Raw genomic sequence first — 12,174 nt, forward strand, 5'->3', positions numbered from 1 at the left:
TTTATCCAGTTTCAGGACCTGGGCTGACTGAAGATTCAATTCATTTCAATTTGATTCAATTCAATAAACTTTATTCGTCCCCAAGGGGAAATCTGAAAAGCACACAGAATAGACATTAAAAAAGATACACAAATACACAACAAAGAGCACACAAGCAGTGCAACACAAACTGAGCACATGAAGAAAACAATGACAATGTCATGAAGAACCAGCATCAGTGCAATATGACATAATGCTGTTGCAGTAATGCTGTTCTAACCACTCACCTGGGCAGGTTTCTGTTTGCCCACCACAGACTGAGCTGCCACCTGCATCCACTTTGTCAGGAATCATTTGCATTAAGATGTGATCAAACAAACAAGAGAGGCAGGAGGAGAAAAGATGGAGGGACGGGAGAGGACAGGGGTTTCTGTTAAAAGATGCTGATCAAGTTTGGTTGGTTTCGGGAACTTTCACAACTAAACAACAGTTGAACAAAGCCCTACTGTATGTGTGTGTGTGTGTGTGTGTGTGTGTGTGTGTGTGTGTGTGTAGAGGCAGTAGAGGGGTTGGGGGGGGGGGGAGCACACCCGGTTCAGCCTTGTTGATGACCATGTGGTGCGCCCCATGGAAAAGGTTGTGAGTGTTCAAACAGGTCCCTCTGCCCCCATTTGCAATGCAAATCCAATCGCAGAGGCAGAGTCAACTGTCCCCCGCTGCACCGAGACTCCTGGAGCCAGAACCAGCAGAGGTGGGTTTCCTGCACCAGCGTCTAATGTTACAGAGTGCAATGCAAAGCAGCACTGCTGGGCCACGCTCACCTGAGATGCAAATCACATTACTTCATTCAGGTTATTTGGATGACTTGTGTTTTACACCTGCAGTTGTGTGTCCTGCCTGAGAGCCAATGAGCAGGGCGTCAAATACCAAACGTGATACCTGACATTCTAATTTAGTCCAACGCAGCAGCACAAACTGTGGCCTCTAAACTTGGCATAAATTCTCCACTTACTAACTTTTTCTGGCGCTTTCAACCACATTTTACGACCAGAGAAAGAGGAGAGAGGAGACACCGCATTTACAATCATTTCCTGTATCTGTGTCACATGGTTTCTCCTCCTCCCCGCCTCTTTAGGAGGCCAGTCTATTCACTCCAATGGGAGAAATGAACTTGATCCCTGAGTATGATTCTTAATAAATACTGGATCAATTTTCAGAGGATCTTTGTTACGGTCTTCATCCAACTTTACAAACTCCATCCACTGGTTTTCTCTGTGCGTCTGCAGGTGGAGATGAGACACCTGGTCCTCTCATGATCATTGGATCAATAGAATGACTCATCTCACACTGTCTGAAAACAATCAAAGATTACATAATTTGAAATCTCTATTACATCTTAAATTACCCGGTTGATATACAAAATAAATAAATAAATAAAAACAATTTTGGTGCATCATCAGTCACCCTAGATCAAAAATACACTCGTACAAGATTGTTGATCCTCTGTGGCAGTAAACTGAATATCTTGGACTGGTCTGGCCAGACACAATAAAGAAAAGATGTACTTGTTGGTCCGTCTTCATACTCACTAAATGATTAATAATTTTTCTGGAAAAACCCACAGAAAGCCCCTCTCATTCTTTCGTAAGGGGGAAAATTAAACTGTATTTCTCTGGAAAATGAACCTTTGCAGTAAAGAGGAAACCAAAGGACTTCCTGAAAAACAACTCCACAGAGGATTCTCTTAAACAACAATTGAGTCTGTATATATTACACATTTTGTTCCCAAACTTTTGCTATTGAACTTTTTTATTCAGTAATTTTTGAGGCTCAATGTCCACTTAAAACATCATAAACTGTGGCTTCAAACAATGAATTTAGCCTTTTCTTTAGTTTTCACCTCAACAACTTGGTCTCTATCAGTAGCAGTCGGACCAAGTTGCTTTGAAGGAACTAAAAGATCATTCTCATCATCAATTAACTTTTCAATGAATCAATTAATTGCTCGGTCTATAAATTGTCAAATAATGAAAAATCGTATTTTTTATTTCCTGGAGCTCAAGGTGACATCTTCAGAACCTAAAGATATTCTGTTATTGGACAAATAAGAGAAAAGAAGCACAAACCCACAAATATTTGGCAATTAATCAATTATGAAAATTGTTTGATTACTGTTCATCAATTAATCGATTAATTGTTTGAGCTCTATGTCTAGGTAACATACATAGTAACCTGGCACAGTGACATGGTTTTGTCTTTTATATCCTCTTACAGCCCACCTGTTTTAAAACTAATTTGCATCAATTGCCATATGGAAATATAATAAGCTTATAACAGAAGAACTGTGAGGCCAAAATGCATTTATGAGACCAGATTTGAAAGGTAACATATTTTAGTTTATGAAAATGTACTTGTTTCGCATTTGACTACAACCCAATTTAAACTACATCAGCTCATACATGGTATTTTTTTGGTATTGTATTTTTCAGTCCTCACCTGTATAATTAAGTCACATTACATAACTACCAACAGGATATACTTTATACATAAACAATTAAAAAAAACTCCACAATACTTCTTCATTTTGTTAAAAACTGCTCTGTGAAGCTTCAAGGCATAATAGTTTAGTTTAGTAAGCCTTTATAGTTCATTTTTTCACTGGTGCCCATAAACTTCTCTAAAAGGAAAACTGGGAGAAATGTGCTTTAACTCTTTAATATGAAATGATAGAAGAGATACTGAAGCATTTTGAGGCCTAATAAACTTTTTAGAGCTATTCAAAACAAAGCTGATCCCTGTCTGTGTCATACAACTCAGCATGCACGCTCCCAGCTGCCTATTGGCTCTACATTTGAAGAGCCCACCCCCCTAGTTTGCTCTGATTGGTCAGGAGAGACGTCTATCCACAAGCTAGAGTCATTCAAAAAAGCTGTGAAAAAAACAGGCTTTTCCCAACGGAGAGAACACGTCATTACCTCTTACGCTCGTTACGCTCGTTACGCTCGTTACGCTCGTTACGCTCGTTACGCTCGTTACGCTCGTTACGCTCGTTACGCTCGTTACGCTCGTTACGCTCGTTACGCTCGTTACGCTCGGTACGCTCGGTACGCTCGTTACGCTCGGTACGCTCGTTACGCTCGCCTAAGCTTGCCGTCTTCCCCGATGTCCCGGAAGTGAAATCTCTACTCCGACGTTGCAGGGAGACGCCATTTTGTAGCCAGAAAGCTAACAAGCAGTAGCAGACCCGCTGATGGAGCCGGATGGAGGGAGAGGGAGAGGAGAAGTGAGGGACAGCAGCGGATACAAATTGCTCGTTCGTCTGCTTTGGACTTCTCATGATGATATTCAAAACCTGGAATATTTTTTATAAAGAATCCTTTTGATTTTGTGACCCGTGGACCGTTACGGACTAAAAGAAAACAACTAACGGACGAATGGAGAAAGAACCAGAGTTCTACACGTCTAAGGTAGGCAGTCACTATGCTCTGCTGGTACAGGATGCTGATATTAATTAATCATATTAATGTGCTTATGTTTAGCTCAAAGTGAACTGGATATTTGAATTCTAGAGACTCTAACGGACCTAACGCGGTACAGTCTGTTTATATTGACAAAGGTTTAAGAGTTTACTCTGTCAGAACACTTTCACAGCCTTCTACTAGGCCCATACATGGGCCAGCGGGCCGCAACAGTTATATTTACATTTATTTCAAATTTAGTGTGTCTGATGTTGTTAATACAACTAAATAATCATTATATCTGTACCTTTTATTAAGAATTTAAAATGAGCTTAGAGCTCGGAACACTTGTCTGCTGTACTGTTTTTTTTTTTTATCAGTGGTAAAAATTATAAAAACAACAGTAACTTGTTTATTATTTCTGCTGCTTAACTTCCTTTTCATGGTGAGATGGTGAAGTGAGCGAGTCACTGACATTTCGCTGGGACTTTTCCAAAGTGTTTTTATGCGTTATCTGTACTTTACTTGGCCACTTCCATTTTATGTTACTTTTTACTTTAGCTTCAGCATCTCAGTGGCAAGTAGAATGAGAAACATTTGTCAGACTTTTTGCCATATTGTTTGTACGGATGTACAATAGCTTCAGAAAGTATTCAGATTCCTACTCTTCGTCTTCTCTTCCTCTGCGTCGCTGTCAGTCAGGGCATTATGTTTTCAGGCTGTCCATCCCATTCCTTTGAACGAGATATCTCAGTAACGCTTTGTGGGAATTTCTTCAAATTTGGCACAAACATTCACTTGGACTCAAGGATGAACTGATTAGATTTTGTTGGTCAACGGTCACAGTGACCTCACAAAACATGTTTTTGGCCTTGTGAATGCAATATCTCAGGAACGCCTTGAGGGAATCCCAATAAATCTGACACAAACGTTCACTTGGACTCAAGGATGATTAGATTTTGGTGGTCAAAGGTTACTGTGACCACACAAAACATATTTGATCATATCTCAGCCCAACTTCATATACAATTTATGAAACAATTTGAAACAAATGTTTAGTAAAATGATCAAGCGATGGCATTTTATATCCTCTACTATATACTTATATTTTATAACTTCAGTGTGCCATCACAATGTTCTGCAAAACCACTTCAGGCCATTATTCAAGACTGTGACCAGATAATCTGCAGTTTGGCTGGTTGGTGGAGGGATACAACCTCCTAGTTTGTGATAACAAATGAATTTAATAGAAAAGCAAAATAGCTTTTTATTGTACGTAAAGTTCCGTTCAGAATGATAGAAAGACTCCCACACGACTAATCACTGGTAACAAACAGGACACAGGAGTGAAGAAGCAGTGATGTTTGGAGGGGCTGTTCCTCCTTTTGTTATAGCTCATCAGCAGCTCGGCTTTCAGTAACACAACTGTAATGATGTGTAAACAAAGAGTCAGTGTTTGCCAACTGACAGGAGTTTTTAGTAAACGCATCTTTGTTTGATGAGACACACGAGGACCACTGGCATGTGGCTCCGAGCGGGACACACAGAAAGACGTCTGCATTTACCGCCGCACAGTCCCGGCCTGATGCACCTCTGTGATCACTGTGTCGGCGCAGCCATATTTAGGATGAAGTGATTCAAACAGTTCATGTTAAGCAGCACTCAGTCCCAGTCTGCTGCCCCGCTGCTAAAGTGCTTATTTTCTAATCATCTGACATCAACATGAATCCGGGTCAATCACAACAGTTGTGCTGTGTATTTGTCTATATTTGCATTTAAAATGAGCCGTCACGTTGAAAGGTAGAGGTGAGCAAAAGTTTCACACAGCTCCTGACCCTCACTGGGCTGGTTTACATCTTACTACATATACAGTAATAATTCTATTCCATTTGGAGTATTTAATACTTTTTTTTTAAACTTTCCCTCCTGATATTTTTTTGTCTTTCTCTTGAAACCCAGAGGCCTCACCCTCAACACTTCTCCTGGCTGAGGAATGCCAGAGTGCATTTGCCCAGGGTCACTGCAGTCCAGCTCAGTGAGCAGAGGATAGGGGAGAGAGTTGGAGGCACTGAGTGATGGAGCGCCTTGAATGGCGTCGCACAAAACACCAGGGAGGAGCCCACTGACCTGTCTGAAAGGGACAAGGACAAGGGGAGAAAAGAGGCTCTTTAAAACTCAATCTGGCCAAGCGTAAATGTTTGTCCACAGCTTTTCTGCTGCCATTACAGGAATGCTATTAGCTGGGGCCTATTGTGCTTTGTGGGAATAGCCTGACTCAACCTGGCTGCTAAGGCTGGAGATTTGTCTACGTGCTTCGTATACAAAAGGTATAGGAACCGAACACTCGGAGCTGCACAAAAGCTGCCGAAACGTGATCTTCTTTTTCATAAACTGAAGTTTTGTGTGAGGAGGAGGGGGGTGGGGGGTGGGGGTGGGGGGTAGCTGCTTCCGCTGGCTTGTATAATTGCAGGTCTCCACTCCCCCACTGTGGATCTGGCCCCGGTTCCTGCTCCTGTCGCTTTGTTTCTTCCTCGGCTCAGGTCCCCCGCCCTGGCTGCGAGCATTCAGGGAATATCTCCTTCTGTTTTGGGTGTGCCTCTGTACTCACCACACAGATGGCGACTCAGGCACCCTGCATGTCGAACACCACGCTGAGCTTATCACTAGCGGTGACTTCATGCTCCACACAGCCAGCTTTTATTTGCATATACCACGTGTTTGGACAAACCAGGGGCTGTTTTGCCAAAGGTGGGGGGTGGTTTGGGAGGGTGATAAGAAACATTAGGGTAACTTCCCGCTCTGCATGTCTACTGTGGTTGTTTACTCATGATTAACCTGTTAACAAGCTGCCTCTGAATCCAAGGCAGCTCTCACCACATCTGTGCAGTTTAATGAAATCAACTCATAACTTATCAATAACTATCAGGTTCAAATTTCAACAATCTTTTTCACATTCAGAACCGTTTCACCACAAAACATTATGAGTCCAAGTCATCTTGTAAATGATGAGTTGACTGAAGGCCCAACTGCCGATAACACCTAATGCTGAAAGGAGTAATCAATTAATCGATCAACAGCCATTGATCGCCTTGAATTATAATAATCGATTCATCATTTGTCATGATAGGAATACGTGAGCTGTAATCTGCTTTCTATCATCGTAAACTGAAGATCTTCGGACTGTTGTTAAGACAATACAATGTCTGGGCAAGTCATCAACAAAATGATCAATAGATTCGTCAATATTAAATATACCAGTTTGTATTCACCCCTACTTCCCTCCATTTGTATTTGGTTTGTACCATAGACTGTAAATAAAGACAGACGTAGCCTCCATGACGTTTCTGAAGAGCTGACCCATAGCTGGTTTTAAGGCTCTGTTTCTGAATACAGGCTGTGTGCATTTCTCTGTGGACTGAGGCTTTGATACTTTCACAGTATTAATATAGAAGCTAGATCTGATCTATAATCACACTACACATGGACAGAGACCTTTATACTATATTGGACCTTTAAATTTGGCCTTTGTCTTTTCTTGTATACAGCAGGTCACAGCGTGTGAATGTGATCAGTGAGTGTGCTTCGGTTTTGAAATGATTAAACGCAGGCCACAGTCAGGGAGAGTAACCCACAGCTGATCTCTCCATCATGTGTTTACATGATCACTCATCATTTCCCCCTTTTTTTAAGGATGTGATTTAAAGCAGGCGTGCAGGCAGAGACCGAGAGTGAGTGGTGGTGAGTGTCTGTCCTGGCGGTTTGGGGCGTGGGGGGGGTCAGACTGTTGTTTGTGTGTGTTGATAAGACTTTTGTCTGTGCAGATTGCTGCCTCAGCACAGGCTGCAGCCACAGGGATGCCACTGGCTGACAGATGCAGCAGGAGTGGCACGTGTCTCTCAGGGTGGATGTTTAGTCTGCCTGCTTACACACCACAAAAATACATCAGTCTGTCAGTCTAGATAATAAAGCTGCAGCATGATTTGTCTATCACTCCTTTCTGAAAATAAAATTCTCCTGTTGACCTTAATGTAGAGACAGTTTACACAGATTGATGGCTCCAGTGTGTCAGGACAGTTTGGTTAATGAGCAACTCATTTGGAGCTGCATCTCTATTTAAATCTTTTTTTGTTTCTGACTCATTAGATGGGAGGATAGGAACCACCAGTCATTTCATACAAAAAGTCCTTCATTATGTGATTTACCCAGCATCATCACATGTACTGACATATATCAGCTGATAACGGCTTTCTCAGGCAATATCTGTTGGGTAGTTTGAGGAATTACTTGGTGGCTTTTTCTGTGTATCCCCTTTTAGTACAACTGCTTCAGTTGTATGTTGGAAATGGAACCAGAATGATTTTAATTGTCAATTAAACATTGAAAAAAGAAGTTTCTAAATATCTTTGGTTTTTGGACTAGCCTTGTTGTCTTTGCTAGCAGCTGTTCTGTTAAATTCTGCAACTGTCTTTGCTGTTCCTCATCTGTAGAATTTTTTGCAACTACTCAACTGCAGGATAGACAATCTGCTTCCTGTTTACATCGCGCATGCTTAGTGTGCGTGATTGATCAAGTATGTATGTGTTTTCAGGTGTCTTTATCGCGACGGAGCTATGTAGAGCTAAAACGCTGTTTTAGAATGAGAACATAGTAGTGTGGATGTAGCTTAGGACTGCAGTCACGAGGCACTTAAGACACTGTGTAAACTCTCACCAGAGTTGTGTCCAGCAGCAGCAGACAGTTGTTTGTGCTGTGCACTACCTGCCACATGTTCTTCATAACAAAGTCAAAGGGTGGGAAAGTTGTAGAGATGGTAAGACTTGTCAAAATAAGAGCGGAAAACTAGCAAACAGAGGATGTGAAACCCTGAAGTCCTTGAGCTGTCAGTGCACTGATCCGGCGTCACGCAGTTTCCCTCCTCAAAGTCCTGGACCGAGTTTACACGTCAGCAGCCGCTCCTTTGATCGTCCTTTGGCCAGTTTCTCCCAATTAATGACAAGCGCGTGGCGAGAAGCTCTGACCCCTGGCTTCAGTAAACAGGACTGCCGCTGTGTGTGCTGCGTCAGATCAGCAGCATTTAAAGCAGGAATTTAAGGGCCAGCAGGAACTGGACCAAAGTCACAACTGTGAACCCCCCCCTCCACCCACCCACCCACCCACCAACCCACCCACCAAAGCCTCAGTCATTTCAACCACAAGGCATTCCTTCATCATCAGGCCATCAGTTAGAGCTGTTGTTAGATTTGATTGATTTGTAAATATTCCTCATCCATCACTGTTGAAGATCACAGTGTTGTACTGATGTATAACATTTGAATGGAGGTAATTTGTTTCTGCTCCGATGTGATTTTGTCTGGAGGATCATTCATCCATTCATCCATTTCCTTCCAGTCACACAGGTTGAGATTGCTTTTTGCAGCCTTGACATTTATCTCCACCGTTCCTTCATTTTGGGGTTTTCAAAAATGTGTTTTTTGATGGAAAACCGTGTGTGTAATTGGTTTGGGGCTGATATTCCGTAATATTGAAAATTGCAATATTTTCCACCATTTCTGATATTTTTCATAATATAAAAAAAGTGAATGAATTAATTAAATATAGATTTTACAACATTATAATATATAAGATTATAAAAGAAAATCTTTTCTTCTTTTTTTGTTGCCCCTTGTGCTGCAGCCTCTTTTACAATCCATTTGGTTTGACTGCAGTTTGTCTAATTCTTCTCAGATCTATTCAAAGAGATCTGACTGTCCTCAGCCTCTTTTGGAGCAGGTGTCTTATTGTCTTTATTTTTTAAAATTCTGTTTCAGATCAAGTCAAACACTTTGGACCCATAAACACCTCTACACCACTACCACCACCATGTCCCTACGCTCAGATTGTGAAGGAAACACCTGCGTCGCTGTGTCTGCTTCAAGACCTGGAAGAAGAGCTCCTTCACTCGAGGTAGGAAGTAGTTTGAAATCATTGCGGATTCAGTGTTTTAATGAGGTGAATGCAGTTATTTCAGCTGTCATGTTGAAGTCCCAGGTGTTAGGATTCAGGTCTGTAACTCTCCTTCATGAGATGAAGATTTTGGCTTCATACAGGTTTTCATGAATCACATGAATTAAATGACATCCGTCACAAATCGTACAGGAACCCGTGTGGCCTTGACACATCACTGTAGTTTGTAGAATACTAGACTCAAGCTGCCAGTCATCTGTAATACAGGGAGCAGTAAAGGCGACCAATGCTGAGTGAGTCTTGACGTCCATGGTAGTACGGTTAATGTGGTAAAAGTTACACTGACCTTTTCTTTTGTTTCTTGGTAAAGCTTGGGTACTACTTTCTCTGGTGGAGTGGTACGGTGTACCGTACCTTGGGCTCAGTTGTGTGGATCACGAGTTGAATCCCACAACGCAGGAGAGGCTCATATCTTTTGAAATGCAGATCAAGTTTTTTGAAGTCTGTGTTTGTTAACAAGCTCTTTGGCGAGTAATTCAGCCCTGTGATTCAACTGTTCATGAGGATTCATTTATAAGGAATCCTGATATTTTACCTTCTTGTAACTGGATCCAAACTGGACCTGGCTATCGTAGCCCACCCATAATCACATTATTATATTAGTTGTAGACCTGTATTCTTTGCCTCTTCTCTCAGTCAGGCCAGCACTGTCTGTAGCTGTTGGGTATACGCAGGGCTGGCGGGGGGGCTGACACCTGAGTGGGCTGATCTGATCCAGGTAGTTCAGGGCGGTGGGTGTCGGAGCTCCCGTGCAGGTCTGTGTACTCTGTGTTTCTTTTCATCAGTTGCTGATAATCACAGAGAGGCCAGCTGGGGGGGGGGGGGTCTGAGCGGGAAGGAAAGGCTCTGTGGCTGGCAGCCAGCTGGCAGCGTGCTAACCTTAGAGGGGTTGTTTTGGGTGTTGGAGGCAGCAGTTCCTGGATATCTGCTCCAGGCCACAGCACTGCCCCAATGCACCTGGTATTTTTACACCAACAGGGATTGTGGCTGTAATTCAGCTCAGCCCACGCCACATTCACAGCACACAATGCTGTTAGTCCCATCCTAACTACATGTGCACCAGTGAAATGATTTAATAATGAAGATCTCATAGACCTTTTAGAACTGTTAACTGCTGACAGATAGTAAATGTTAGGGTTAGTGCTTCTGTAGGAGTATTTGCATCATTACCTTTTAGAGATTTACAAGGAGATTTCACACGAATCTTCACGTTTACCGTCATAAAAAATCAGATCCAAATTCTTCAGCATTAAATTAATTGAGCGAGACCTTCCGTATTGGGTGCCACCACGAGGTTACTCAAAACTATTTATTGCAAAATTGACAAAGTAACTTCAAGATTAGATGAAGGGAGTTGGAGGCCCCAGCCAAAATCAAAATAAGGAAGGGGAAGGTCAAGGGCCGGCTGCACAATGGACTGTGGGACCCAGATCCCACCCACCCCCAACCTACTGAAACACTGCAAACTAACCTAACAGAAGCAAAAACTGAAAACAGGACTACCGGCGGCCTCCACCCCAAATCAAAAGCAACTGTAATGTTATCAAGATGGCTTTGTGCTAGCTCCTCCCCTCTGTCATCACTCCTTTATAGACACACGGCCTCCGCCAGCTCAGGTGCTCTCTATCAGCTCCTTCTTTTCTGAGAAGGAAGAACAAGAAACAACCGAACATAAGGGGAGGAAACTCAAACCGTAGAGACATCATCTATAGTCAGGGGGTGAGATCAGAGCAAATCAGTGCAGCTTCTCTGCTTGTCTGACCTTCTCATCCACTGTGTCACCATAGAAACTAAGAGAAGAGGCATGAATCAGGCCAGTCCAAGTGGTCTGTTACACGGCACAGAGAGACACCTTCACTTGTGTGCAGCTGGAAGAATAACATGAGCTCACAGACGTTTAGTTTTCAGGAAATAAATCTCCTTGGTCGGTCTGCACACCTGCCTGGATGACTTGAAGTGTTGTAGGGCAGATGTGAAGACACCCACGATACAATGAAGAAAGGAACAAAGGTGAAAGGCAAAGACGAGAAATCTATTGGCAATTTCAAATTAAAGCCTTTAAGACAAAAAGTAATTCAGGGAAATGCATACAACATTTGAGACAGCCCACGGCTCCTCTGTGCCGCAGGTTAGTATGACCCATAGTTACGTTTTGTTGCCAGGCGACATCTAGTGGTCGTAGTAACTATAACAGGAGCAAAGGGAAAAGTGTCGATGATGTAGTATAAAGAGAGACAAAGTCCACGTCAGGAGGAGGTTGTGGTGGATGGATGGATGGGTCAACAAAACACAGGAGAGCGAGATAGCCATATGAAAGTAGCAGTTCATGTTGTTTCTTTTATCCGTTTAACCACGTTGTTAATATTGTAACCATGACAACAAACAAACTACAGTATTTGCCTGAACCTAACCAAGTCATAACTGTTTTTATTATTGTAAAAAATAACAACCAAGGGCTGCTCCGCCTGCCGCCATAGAGGCGCTATTTCAGGAGACACTCCTATGGGTCGTATCTACTTGAGGACCAAAACGAATAGAAGTCTGTGCTCCTGTTTTTAGATGTGAGTGAAATTGTAGTATTAGCACTAATTAGCAGGTATTGTCGTCTGTGCTCACCATAACTGTCTCTATAGTTTAGCTCGTTAAGTTAATTAGCCAGCAAATGAATTAGCCTAGGGTTAGCCCTCAAGCAAGACGCCCAGATGCTCAGCTATGCTAACGATGCTAGCGGGAG

General features: G+C 42.5%; 1 long non-coding RNA gene across 1 annotated transcript in view; it reads left to right on the forward strand.

The window, feature by feature from the left end:
• Positions 1 to 3,214: 3,214 nt before the first annotated feature.
• LOC130187803 (uncharacterized) overlaps positions 3,215 to 12,174 on the forward strand; it is a 128,121-nt gene continuing 119,161 nt past the window's right edge. Inside the window, exons 1-2 of the long non-coding RNA XR_008830502.1 lie at positions 3,215 to 3,446; positions 9,245 to 9,380. This is a non-coding gene — a long non-coding RNA (uncharacterized LOC130187803). The remainder of the gene's footprint in view (positions 3,447 to 9,244; positions 9,381 to 12,174) is intronic.

The sequence above is a fragment of the Seriola aureovittata genome, chromosome 19 (genome assembly GCF_021018895.1).
Source record: "Seriola aureovittata isolate HTS-2021-v1 ecotype China chromosome 19, ASM2101889v1, whole genome shotgun sequence".
Lineage (NCBI taxonomy): Eukaryota > Metazoa > Chordata > Actinopteri > Carangiformes > Carangidae > Seriola > Seriola aureovittata.